Source organism: Chrysemys picta, chromosome 19 (genome assembly GCF_011386835.1).
Source record: "Chrysemys picta bellii isolate R12L10 chromosome 19, ASM1138683v2, whole genome shotgun sequence".
Taxonomy (NCBI): domain Eukaryota; kingdom Metazoa; phylum Chordata; order Testudines; family Emydidae; genus Chrysemys; species Chrysemys picta.
This window is the reverse complement of record NC_088809.1, coordinates 7,988,257-8,000,433: the sequence shown is the minus strand read 5'-3', so window position 1 is coordinate 8,000,433 and position 12,177 is coordinate 7,988,257. Positions and strand designations below refer to the sequence as shown.

At 45.9% G+C, this 12,177-nt stretch overlaps 1 long non-coding RNA gene across 1 annotated transcript in view; it reads right to left on the bottom strand.

Annotated features, from left to right (window-relative positions):
• LOC135976647 (uncharacterized) overlaps window positions 1-12,177 on the bottom strand; it is a 24,481-nt gene extending 12,304 nt beyond the window's left edge. Inside the window, exon 1 of the long non-coding RNA XR_010593965.1 lies at window positions 12,027-12,177. This is a non-coding gene — a long non-coding RNA (uncharacterized LOC135976647). The remainder of the gene's footprint in view (window positions 1-12,026) is intronic.

The window sequence follows — 12,177 nt, the reverse complement described above, 5'->3', positions numbered from 1 at the left end:
TTTTAGCACAGAGCTTGTTTTCTTCTAAATTCACTAAGTAGATGGAATATAAAAGGGCGTCCGTGTCCATACCTTCTTCCATCCAGCTCTGTGATTAGTTACAGGGCTGGGACTCTTCTACCAAACCTACTGTACCTGTCGGTAATTGGACCAGATACAAGGTGGGAATTGGGGCGTGTCTATACTGGGAAGTGGACCTGAATATTTATTGAAAAATAGCACCCTGTGTGGATGCTCTCATAGCTTATTCCCCAGGAACTATTGTGGTCAGTTTCCCTTTTGTAGACAAGCCCTTATTGACTTTAATACCCAAACCTCGTAACTGATAATGAAATGGCACATGTGGCTAGATAATTGGATCTTTCTACAGGTGCTGACTGAAGTCTTTTGCTTGAAGAATCATTTGAGGGTAGTTCACCCCAAAATAGGATATCTAGATGTGAAAATACGAATGTAAACTAATGGATACTGCCCAGAGGCAAAATGCACTCCAGTGGAATGGGCCATACACAAGACCATGTGTATCACTTAAGGACCAAATGCTGCCCTCACGTACACTCATGCAACCCTCATTGTCATGAGTGGGCAGAACTTGCAAGTGTTCCTTAAGGGGTATATAAGGCCTTGCGCAGGCACTTGAGACATACTCATCCCTCATTAATTGGCAGTGGACATCTTTATATGCACTTACATGTGTTGTACTGAATGAGGGGTTCCCTGTGGCTGTACTGGAGATGCCAGCATTGCCAATTTTCTCCTGCTTCCGTGCAGATCCATTTCCTTCTACTTAATGGTGCCATTGTGTCTGCTGAATCCCTTGGCAATTTTATTATATTTTAAAAATCATGATGTGCCAACGATTTGTGACATAGGCACTGGGGTTTGTAAAGCAATAAAACTGCCCCATACAACTCCACCACTGGTGCTGGAACCAAGAACTGACCAACTAAGAGCAAGATGCAGAAGCCACCTTCAGTGGATGATGATCCTGAGATCTTAGATCAGGAGTTATTCTCTTTTCCTTCATGGCCTTCAAAATGGCTCTGCCTGCATTGTTAGCTGTGTGTTCCTAGTGGCACTAGTATGCAGAAGTGGGGCATTCACAGCGTGAATGTGAGGGTTATTTTTAGAGCTGTGCAAAACTCATTGGAAGAAATGTATCCTCATAAAAACTCACCTGGTTTCAAGTTTTGTTCCAGTCTTGAAACTCAGCCTAGATTTGTTGAACATTAATGATCCCTCCAGGAGAATCTGGGCCCAGTTTTGAGTCAATCTGGGGAGATCCAGCTATGGTTTTGCAATGGAAACCAGGCAAAATTTGGAAAGGGGTGAACAGGAAGCCCGTTGAAACTAGGCTGTGCCACCTGGGTTTGGCTTTAAGTTTGAAAGAGTGTTTGAACCCAAAATTCATACAGGCTGATTCTCTTCTTGGGGCCTAGTCCATATCCAATGGCTCATTAAAGTCAGTGGGAGTCTTTCCATTAGCTTCAACGAGTTTTGGATCAGGCCCTAGTAGAAGGCCATCGATTTCACTGGAGTTGCTCCCAATGTACACAAGCATGAGAGGGACTCAGGCCCAGGAGGTGTAGATCTGCAGGGACTGACACCAAAGAAAAGGGCTGCGACAGCCTCTCTGAAGCAAATCAATGGGTAAATATGGCCCCCATTTGAGAGCTGGAAAGGCCACATGTCTTGATTGTACCAAGATGAGCTTGAGCCAAAATCCCAGATCTGAACATTCCCAAACTCCAGGGCCAGCCTTTGCAGTGAATGGGACTCCAAAGGACTGACTGGGCCTTTTGGAAGATGTCTCCTAATCCAGTGGATTAGTTACCCAGCTGACCTTGTGTCGCCTGAATTCACATGTAGTTGTGACTCAGTAAATCTCTCCTCTATAGGACATGCACTCACCTGGCTGGGAAGGAATCCCAAGAGGTTCCAATCCTGACTTGCTACAATCTGCAGCACTGGATCTGAAACATTTTTCCTTGGGAGGGAGGCACTTTTTTTCCCCTTTTTTTTGTTCCAAGTCAAGCAATGGAGTGAGTTCAAAGATCAGGTTGCAGCTCAAGTTATAAAGCCTTTTTTATTGCATTACCTAGATAAGTAAATATGCGGTTTCCTGTCTGAAAGGCCACAGGAGTGCTCTCAAGGCATCTATGCGCTTTCCTAGGCGATTGGGCCAGAACACACCGCACGCATCCATAAGCCAAGCAATGGCAAAAGTAGCTAGTGAAACAATTTAGAAATGGCCCCAAGCAGTGTTGTTAACACACAAAATGACTATGATAAACTTCAGTTCACTTTGCACAAAAATCCTCTTTGCAAGACAGTAACAATCTTTATCTCTGCACTGAGCACTCGAGAGAATGAATAATGAGGATGAGAGGGAAGGGAACAAGGAGAGAGAGAAAAAGGTCTTGCATTTATATAGCGTCTGTCATCACAAAGGTTCCCATACCATAGTATAGAGCAGGGGTCGGCGACCTTTCAGAAGTGGTGTGCCGAGTCTTCATTTATTCATGATGTAAGGTTTCGCGTGCCAGTAATACATTTTAATGTTTTTAGAAGGTTTCTTTCTATAAGTCTATAATATATAACTAAACTATTGTTGTATGTAAAGTAAATAAGGTTTTTAAAATGTTTAAGAAGCTTCATTTAAAATTAAATTAAAATGCAGAGCTCCCCTGGACCGGTGGCCAGGACCCGGGCAGTGTGAGTGCCACTGAAAATCATGCGTGCCATAGGTTGCCTACCCCTGGTGTAGAGATCATTTTGCCTACCAGTGAAATGCAGCTGCCTCTGGGATGTAAGGTGACAGTTGTTTAACACAACAAAGTAACACTGGAGAGTGAGGGGGAAAACCTGAATGCAATTGAAACTGCAGGGGCAATTTAGGTAGGTACAGTGCAGCCACTCACAATAGAACTGGATTAGGATGTTGGGACTCGACTCATAATCATAACTATTGCAACTACTAAAAACCTGACTGGCTCTGAGACTGTGAAATCACTGCATGGCAAAAATGACAATAAAATGAGAGAGGAATTCTTTCTTCTCCTCCCTTCTCCCCCTGCTTCCCAATCCCGGCCAAAGAGAAAAAAATGGAAAATCCAGGAAATTCCATGGGGGTTGCTTTCCCAGATAAGCACCAAATGAAAGAAGATTCAGCTTTGCATAGCTAGAGCTCTAATTGCCGAACAAACACAGGGTTAATCTTAGGACAACCAAACCCAATTACACAGATGAATTCATTGTGTGAAATGATCACTGAGCATAGGGAATTTTAGTACCAGTCCAGAGTCCAAGCTCTGTAGGGGTCACAGCAAAATCTGCTGAGCTGAACACATGCAAACCTCTCTGTGCTTTCATCCTTGACTATACTTAAAACACGCTCACCGCGGGCAGCTTCCTGGAGTGAGACTGTTCGTTTTCAAGAAGGCTCCAGGGGCCAGAAGTGGTTTGTGGCTGTTGGGTTAGAAAGATCACGCATTTACCCATCATACCCATCCTTAGGTAGTCAGTAGAGCAGGGCTAATACCCGAAAGCGAATCAATAACAGCTAATAGACTGTCAGCACGATTGCAGAGGGTGGTAAATTAAATGTAACAAAACAAATGCACAAGTGACTTCTGCAGTCTTTATAGCTATAGGAGCCGCTATTAGCATCCTGCACTGGAATCGAGATTGCAATAGTCTGGAAAGCAGCCTCTAGAAATGGAGATGGGGGTGGAATGAAAGAGATGGGACAGGGGATTGGGGGTCATAGAGCCAGGAATCCGATGGAAGGAAGGAGCTAAATCGGAGGTGGAGAGAGCTGAACATTGAACTGGGGTGGTGGGAGGGAGCAGACTGAGTCCTTGGAGCTCAGTACATGGGCCCTGATTCAGAAAAGCACTAAAGCATGTGCTCAAGAAGTTCCATTGACGTCAGTGGAAAGTAAAGTTAATCAAGCACTTCAGTGATTTTTCCCAATCAGGACCTGGTCAGGGTGATGAGAGGGAGCGGATATGTATTGTAAATAATGCCGTCATTGTGACAGTGACCGTTACAAACAATCCATATTCAGAGTGGATTTTGGCATCAGATTTGTAGAGGGCCAGCTATTCCTTGTGGGCAGGCTATTATGCAATTGCCTATTCCCAGGTTCCTTGCACCTTTCTCTGAAGCAGCTAGTACTGGCCCTTTTGAAGATTGGATTTCAGACTAGGGAAGGTATGGGGCAGCATATCCTATGCCTTGTACCAAATACAAATCCAGCAGACTGACTGGAATTGTACACAGCTCAATTCAGAATCTGATTGTCCCATTATAGTCCTGATTTACCTTGGCTTTCTTTCCTAATATTATCAGCTGGGACTTTGAAAGCACTTGGCTGTACAGAGTTCTTGCAGAATAGCTCTTCTGTTGTAAATACACACTACCTTACTTCAGAATAACTTTAATGTGTAGACGAGTTAGATGCCAGCTCCCATTGAATTTCAGTGGGGTGTGGGCACCAAACTTCCTTTGGCTCTTCTGAGAATCCCAGCCCCAATGTATAATTCAATTGTAACAAGAGTGCTCTGTCTCTCTGTGTATGTATATGATTAGTTAATAGAAAAGGCACCAGTACATGGTATCCACGAATATGTAGCCCAGCTCTTGGGTTGTGTTGAACCGACAGAACTCGTTGTGCACTACAAATGGCTTCCTTTGTGCAGTTCTCCATATCCGCTTTTAGGCATAACTTAATAACTGCAGAAATGTCGAAAAGAACAACCTGCCTGTAACTTGATTTCCCAGGTTTGGACATTTTAATTTCTCTCTAAATGAACAGGGAATGAAGACGATGACTTATTTTATGCAAGGTCGTTTGTTTCCCTGTTCATGATGGTTGTACGCTCTTGAGATCTTTAACATCACTGGCTCCAAAACTTATGTAGTTGGTATTCTGCCAGCAGATTTCTAAACCAAACAGCCCTGTTAGAGTGGAGAAGATTTGTGGAGCTCTATAATTCAGGATTTCCAGCTATCGAAGGGAACATCCACACAGCAGGTAGTTCACAGCCTGAGTAGATGTACATGCACTAGCTCTGTTTGAGCTGTACGGCACGGGCAGCAGGACTGTACATGGGCAGCTAGGCCAAGCCGCTCCCTGTGCCATTGCAGTCCCATTGCTATTTGTAGCAGGTTAGCCCAATCAGAGCTAGAGCGGGTATGTCTGCCCACTCTGTGAGTCTCACGTCCAGCTGTTCTGTAGACATACCTAAGGCTTTTCTATTGCAGCCCATCACTGTAGTATCTGAGCAAAAATCAGTAGCAACAGTGAAGTCCCACTCTGGCCCTTCTGCCTTTTCAGGGTAAAAGCTCTGCTTGGGAGTGGGGGTTTTTGCTTCTGAGTTTTTAGGTTTTATTGATTTCCACTTTTTGGGGAATGTGATGGGGTGTTCACTGAACACCACCCCAGAAGTGGTTAAAATGGCTCAGAAGGGGCTGCTTGACAGGATAGGCTGCACCTGGGTGAGGTGTAGGGTAGATCTACAGCCCTAACTGAACCTGAAGCCCAGCTGGGCAGGAAGAGAGGGGACCAAGAGGAAGCACTGCAGCTTGTGGTGTGCGAGCGGGGCCGCGGAGTGAGAGGCTGGGGCAAGGGGTCTGGGAAATTGCAAGAGGAGGCGTCAAACCAGTGCTGAACTAATCCCCAGATGACCCACAAGGAGGTGCCATAGCAGTGAGTCGAGCAAACCCATACTAGGGAGGGCTGGTTGGAGGGGAGTTACTGAGGTGTTAGTGTTGTGAGTTTCATGCTTACAATGGAAAGGCTTTTGGAAGAGGAAGGTTTTGCAACATTTTTTTAAGAGGCTCCGACTCTGGGTACACCTGACCTCCTTTGGGAGTTTGTCCCATGGCTGGATCCCCTGGACCGAGAGTGCTTTGTTCCCAGCTCTCAAACCCTTCATCCTGGGATTTGTGACCTGCCTGGTCCCAGAGCAGCCCAGCTGTCACGGGGATTCATAGATCGAAATTCAGTCTTTAATGTACCTGGGGCTTGATCCATTAACTGCTTTGGAAAATCAAGACCAAAGCCTTAAATTGGCATTCTAATCGCTCTAATGTCTGGTGTGCTCCAAGTAAAAAGAAAAGGGTGGGAAAACTTCAGAAGTGTTGGTCAGGGGAACTGCTCGGAGGCAGGCACGCAGATGTACTGTGCCAACAAGGGATGGCAAAGCAACAAAACAGGTAGGAGAGCCCCTCCCATCTCTCCGTCTGGCTCTTTTCTTTCATTCTTCCAGCCTTTCTCAGGCAATGAAATTGATTCCTGTAGGGCACTCACTGTGGTGCTGCTCAGGAGTGCTAAAATTGCACCCAAGCACACAATCTAGCTGTAACAGCAGCTATTGAAATCAGTGGATATTGACACTCTGCCATGTGACAGAGGTCTTGCCCTTTTGTAACCCTGACCTGTGACAGGGGCCAGGAAATAAAGTGCAGGCTCCTCACGTCAGGGCATTCCTCTGGGTCACACTTTTATTACACCTGGAGCAGCTGAAGTGATGCTGGAAATGCCTCTGAGCTTCCCCCATTATGATTCGTAATGACAGCCACTGCTACAGAGGTTTAATCTTATTTCAGCCTGATCTGAATGCCAGCAATGGGGGCTGGAGTCCTAAATGAAAGGTCTGTTCTCTGGAGCCATATCTTACTCTCAGCACTGAGATGGGCTTATGGTCACACTAACTCTTAAAAGCACTGGAGCATGGCACTCCAGGTTTCAAAGCTGTCAACTTTTGCATCTCTTTATATGTCTGTTTTCTCAGAGCAGAAAGTGGGGCTCCAAGCATGGGGTTCGGACTGTCAGTGTCAGGGCTGGTCAGCCCCACACTTGGAGGTCAGCTGTAACAAGGTGTGGGCCTCCCAAGGCTAACATGAAAAACCTGCACAGCCAAACGTTGCCTTTGCTTACCTGTACAACCCCCCTTAATTCCACAGGATTGTGTGGCGTGTGAGTGAGAGCACAACTTGGGCCCAGATCTCTTGTGTTCAGTGACTCCTGGGCAGTTGCCACCTTAGCCAATGACAAGTGTGCTGGAATTGTTCCCGAGATATTGCCTGAAACGTGTCTTCCTCCAGTGTAAACCCAGCCACATCAAGGGAATCCCTCCTGAGCTTAAGCGAGCAAAGAACCAGACCTGGTACTGCTGGGTGAAGAAGGCATCCTGGGAAATTCCCAGCATCCTCAACTCCCATCTCTCAGAAGGGCTTAGCACCTCACACATTCAGACCCTTAGTTTGTCAGGAAACGAGTCAAGCCGATGGGGCTGATTATTCTTCTGGAGCCAGTTTCTGCAGCATTTGCTCCTGCTGAAGCCAATGGCATTCCACCCGAGTGGGGTCTCAGTAAGGATTTGGTCCAAGATGAGAGACCTTGGCCTGTCAGACAGGTTACCAGGGTTGGTGGTTGATTTGGTAAGGCAAATCTTTAATAGGGGCCGAACGCTGCCAGGACCCTCACCCAGGGAGAGATTTTCAAAGGCACAAAGAGGAGATAGGCACCCAGTTCCCATTGACTTTCACTGCGATTCTTGCCAGGGCATTTCTGGTGCCAGGACCCTGTGATTGCAGGGCCTCACCCAATGCAATCACGTCTTGAGAGCCGATGGAGATTCAGCTGGACCCCAGTGAGTCAGTGGGTGTGAGTGTTCGGCTTCTGAAGTTGTGCCAGCTTCTCCGCAGCTTATCAGGTGGCTAGCAGCCTGGGTTAGCTGTGGCTTATGGTACCATATGAAAGTGCTCCCTTTGCTCATTAAGGAGGGATCTTAAAAATATGATCTAATCCAACGTTCCAATTTAGATAAGATAAAGATCCCTCCCTCCTGTCTAACCAATCACTGTGCTGTGATAGGCTCCTCGAGTGAAGTAGATACATTTCTCCCCCCACACCCCGAGTCATTCTGTCTTTTCATGGGTTTTCCCCCATAACTTGACATTCAGAAGGGATCGCTAGGTATGGAAGGGTAGATGATGGAGCTGTACTAACAGCATCGGATGGGAATGGTCCTTCTTCGCAGGTGCTGCCCTAACTTGAGTACACTGGGGACCATCCCTTTTACAGCCACCGTTAAGCAAAAGACTTGAGGGTTTTGTTGAACAGGGATGGGCTCTAGCATGTGAGCCCAGTTTTCGAACAGAATTTAAGACTGCATTTTGCGGCTCAGACTGGCATTTAGGTGCTTGAAGTAGACCGCTGGGCAGTAAAATCCCTGTAGGAGTGCCCGCATGCACAACTCTGTGCTCTTGGTTAAGTGCCCAAGTCTGAAAACTGGACTTTATTACCTAGGGCACTGCACCGATATATGAGAATTTTAAGCCCATCTTTACTTTCCGTATTCTACATTTTCTAGGACAGGGTAAGAATTTGATTAACTGCTCAGCACTTTTTTGTGCTGAAAGAACAGAATTATGGTGCTATGTGCCATCCCTAAGCTCTCTTGTCTGTTGGCTAGTAGTATGTTAATCATCTGACAGTCAGTGATTAACTTATTCAGGCTGCAAAAGCTGCTGACCCAATGTAGCACTGGGGTCAAACAGTGTGTGCGTGGAGGGGTGGGGGGAAAAGGTTCTGAACTTTCAAGGTGTCACCTGGATCTCAGCGGGAGCAGATACCATTTGGGGAGCTGTAGACCCCACTGCCAACCGGTGTCATCACCCTGAGAGCATTAATGGGAATTACGTGGTTTAAGAATGCGTAGCATATGAAGAATCCAGGCTCCAAAGTGTTGGGATTGAGACAGTCTGACATTTTTCATTCCATTGCTTTGGTACCTCTTTAAAAGTCAAGTCACTTGAACCAGTAGTTGTTTTTTTTTTTTTTTTAAGATTTACAGAATTTGTTAATAAAGTTTTCTCAAACGTTTAAAACATTTGAATGAAAACTTTTTTTTTCCCTGAGGGGATGGGGAAGAAAGAAGTGGACAGAGCTCATTTCCAGACATGCCAATGCTGAGATACTTTGGAAGAACCTGTAAATAAAGTGACACTGACTAGAGACAGAAAGCAAAACTGACCAATTTAGTTTCACTGTCCCAGCTGACTGAAGTGCAAAAAGTAAATAAACCGCATAGCCAGGATAAGAGACATCAGCACAGCTCCAGCATATACAGGGAAAGACTCATTCTACCGGGCAGCCTGGCCCTTGTAAATGTCAGACTCCTTTTCTGGGCTAGGGGTTGCAAAATGTACTCACCCTGGATTCTGGTCTCCCGCCACAGGAAGTCAGCAGAGTTACTTCTATCCCAAAAGGGAAGACTAGGCCCCATCGTACGAGACCACTTCTAACTCCCTAGAGTGTCGTTAGCCATCCATTCCTTGTCTCTGCCGTAAAAGGCCATTTCACCCAGTTGTTGCATAGTGCCAGCAGACCTCAAAGCACTTTACAAAGGCAGCAAGTATGATTATCCCCATTTTATAGAGGGAGAAACTGAGGCACACAGGGGGAATGCTGCCAGCAGCTCAGTGGTGGAGCTAGGAAGAGAATGCAAGTCTCCTGAGCGCCAGTCCAACCCCTCTATGCTGGCCCATGCAATCTAATAGGCACTAAAACCTAGGGCGTAGGAAAATGTGTTTTGCCACTGACTTCAATGGGGCCAGAATTTCACCTTTCAGAAAGTCTCCTTCTCTCTCTGTGCTACCATGGCTCGGGGGTGAGCCCAAGCTCCACCTCCAGTGTGTGCATGAGACCCAGTAGGTAAAACTGTGGCTCTGAAAAGTTGTCTCGATCATCCCTAAGTGCTTTATCCTGTTTGCTGCACCATACGGATGCAGCCTGCGGAGGGAGTTTTATTATCATGAACTATTGCTGTATTCCCATTGACGCAAACACTCAGCTTTACAGGCCCCGTTGCTGGTTGGCTCTGCAAGGGGAGTTTAGTAGGTGAATATGCTGGGCCTGACTCTCCTATTGCTTAAACCAGTTTTACCTTGGTGTAATTTCATTAACTTCACTGGATTGAATCCTGATTCTCACCAGCGCAAGAGGAGCATCAGGCCCTCTCTCTGTGGCCCCTCAAACGTTCTTGTGTTCCCTTTTGGGACAGGTCATTCCTTCCCACCATTCAAAACCAGAAAGCCCTCTACTCCCACCAGGGAAGGAGCAGGATGGAAACACCAAAGACCTATGATCATAAATATATATAATCCCATACAACCTCAGTCAATTACCCTAAAGAATTTCAAGGGCCCAAACATAAAACCTTTAAACTAACTTAGCTGGCCTAAACGTGATGCCAGAGAAGAAAAGCACATTCGGTTTGATAAGTAAAGTATGCAACCAATTAAATATCATTGAAAGCCAAGCTCCCTGGGAAGCTACAGCCACCGCTGCTTCCATCTTCCCGTGATTTACAACAGCACCTTGCTATTACAGAAAAACAAAAAGATGCTCATAAACCACAGTCCCCCGTGTGTCCAAAGGACGCAGCAGAGAACTGTCCAACTTCTAAATCAAGTTATATGGCTGGCGGTGGAAGACTTCATTAGAGGGAAGTTGAGGAGCTGTGGAATGTGGCACATGCACAAAGACTCGTCTTGGGGGTTTGTCTTGACTAGGAACAATAGCTGAGTTTAGGTCAGGTTTAGCTAGTGCCTTTTCGTTAAGCCCAACCTAAACACAACATTTTTCCTAGTCAAGACAGGGACTTAAACTTTTGCCGGTCTGGAAGAAAGAAAATGCCATGATCACACCGGAATGCCTCCTTGTAATCTCTGTGTTAGATTGTGAGCTCTCTGGGCCAGGAGCTGTCTGTTAGTACAGCCCCTGACCCAGCGGCTCCCTGATGCCACTGCAGCACAAATAAGAAATAAAATGGTGGGATTTTCATCCTAATCCCCTACGAAACCAGCGCATAGTTTGACATAACTGAATAAACCTGATCCCTTGAGAGAGCCCTAAACCTGGAAGAATAGCTGGTGCAGCGGATTAAGACTGAGGTACGTTAGCAGAGTAGTGTAGGAGTCTAGCAGCAGACTACCTGGGGTGTGTGGCAGGGTCAGGACGGAGGTGCGCTTGTAGAGCTCTGTGAAGGGCCCAGGGAGTGCTACACTTCAGGCCTGAAATGCATTTGTGGAGATGAGTGGGAGAAGCTTGTGGCTCCCCTTCGCACTTCACTAGCCTTGCTGCTTTTTCATCGCATTCACACCACCTGTCTAGGAGAGTGTGGGTCTTTGTGCCCCCTCTAGTGGCCAATCCACATAAGAGGATAAATGTCTACTATACCTGCTAGCTAATGGAGTTTCTCCCATAACTCAAATAGTAGAAGCTGTGGCTTTAGCTCAGAATGTAATGTCCCAGGTGGAGTTGGTTTTGCCTGTGCTGACTTTCTCTCATTTGCATGAATGTTAAATTCACCCACAAAGTGAAGACATGCACACACTCAACGTTCCCAGACATTTTTAAGCCTAACTGTAACAAATAATAATAAATAAACATACCTAATGACACAGTTAATAAAAAATTGCCCTGGGTAAAAAGGGAGACGGGCACAGTTAATTACTTCAAAGAACTTTCCAAAGCCAAGGAGAGTTAAGAAATGTATGTAACAGTCCAAATATCCTCACCCCTGAGTAACTCAGCCAAGGGAGGCAGAGGAATTTGTGTAGTTGCAGCCTGAAGTGGCCAGATGGAAGACAATGGGTTACCCCAGTTCCATTTCAGGGTCCATTTCTTTACGGAACAGTCTCTTTCATTGTTTTGACTGTTACAGGTAGCTCACTGCACTTTGCTGATACTGACTTCACTTGTTATTCTGATCATATAACCCCTGCAGACTGCAACATGCTCTGAACCAAGCATCCACAGTGCAGGTCAGAGAGGAGCCTTTTTTTTTGCCCATGGTCTTTACAGATAATCTTGTGAAACAACAATGGAAAAGTGAACAAGCCATAGAAAAATATACTGAATTCAGTTCTCCCCTCCGCCCCCACCACATATATCTACAGTACATGTATCAACTAGACTCAGTTCAGTGCATAAATCCATACAAACTAACCTTCAAACAATATATCTTTGTAGCTTCTGGTAAATCCACTGGCAACATCCAGGTTCATAGCTGACACCCAGAATCTGGGACAGCAGAAAACTCTGCAGCTGAACAGAACCAGCCCATGCAGCCCTCACAATGGCATGTTATTACGTTCTGT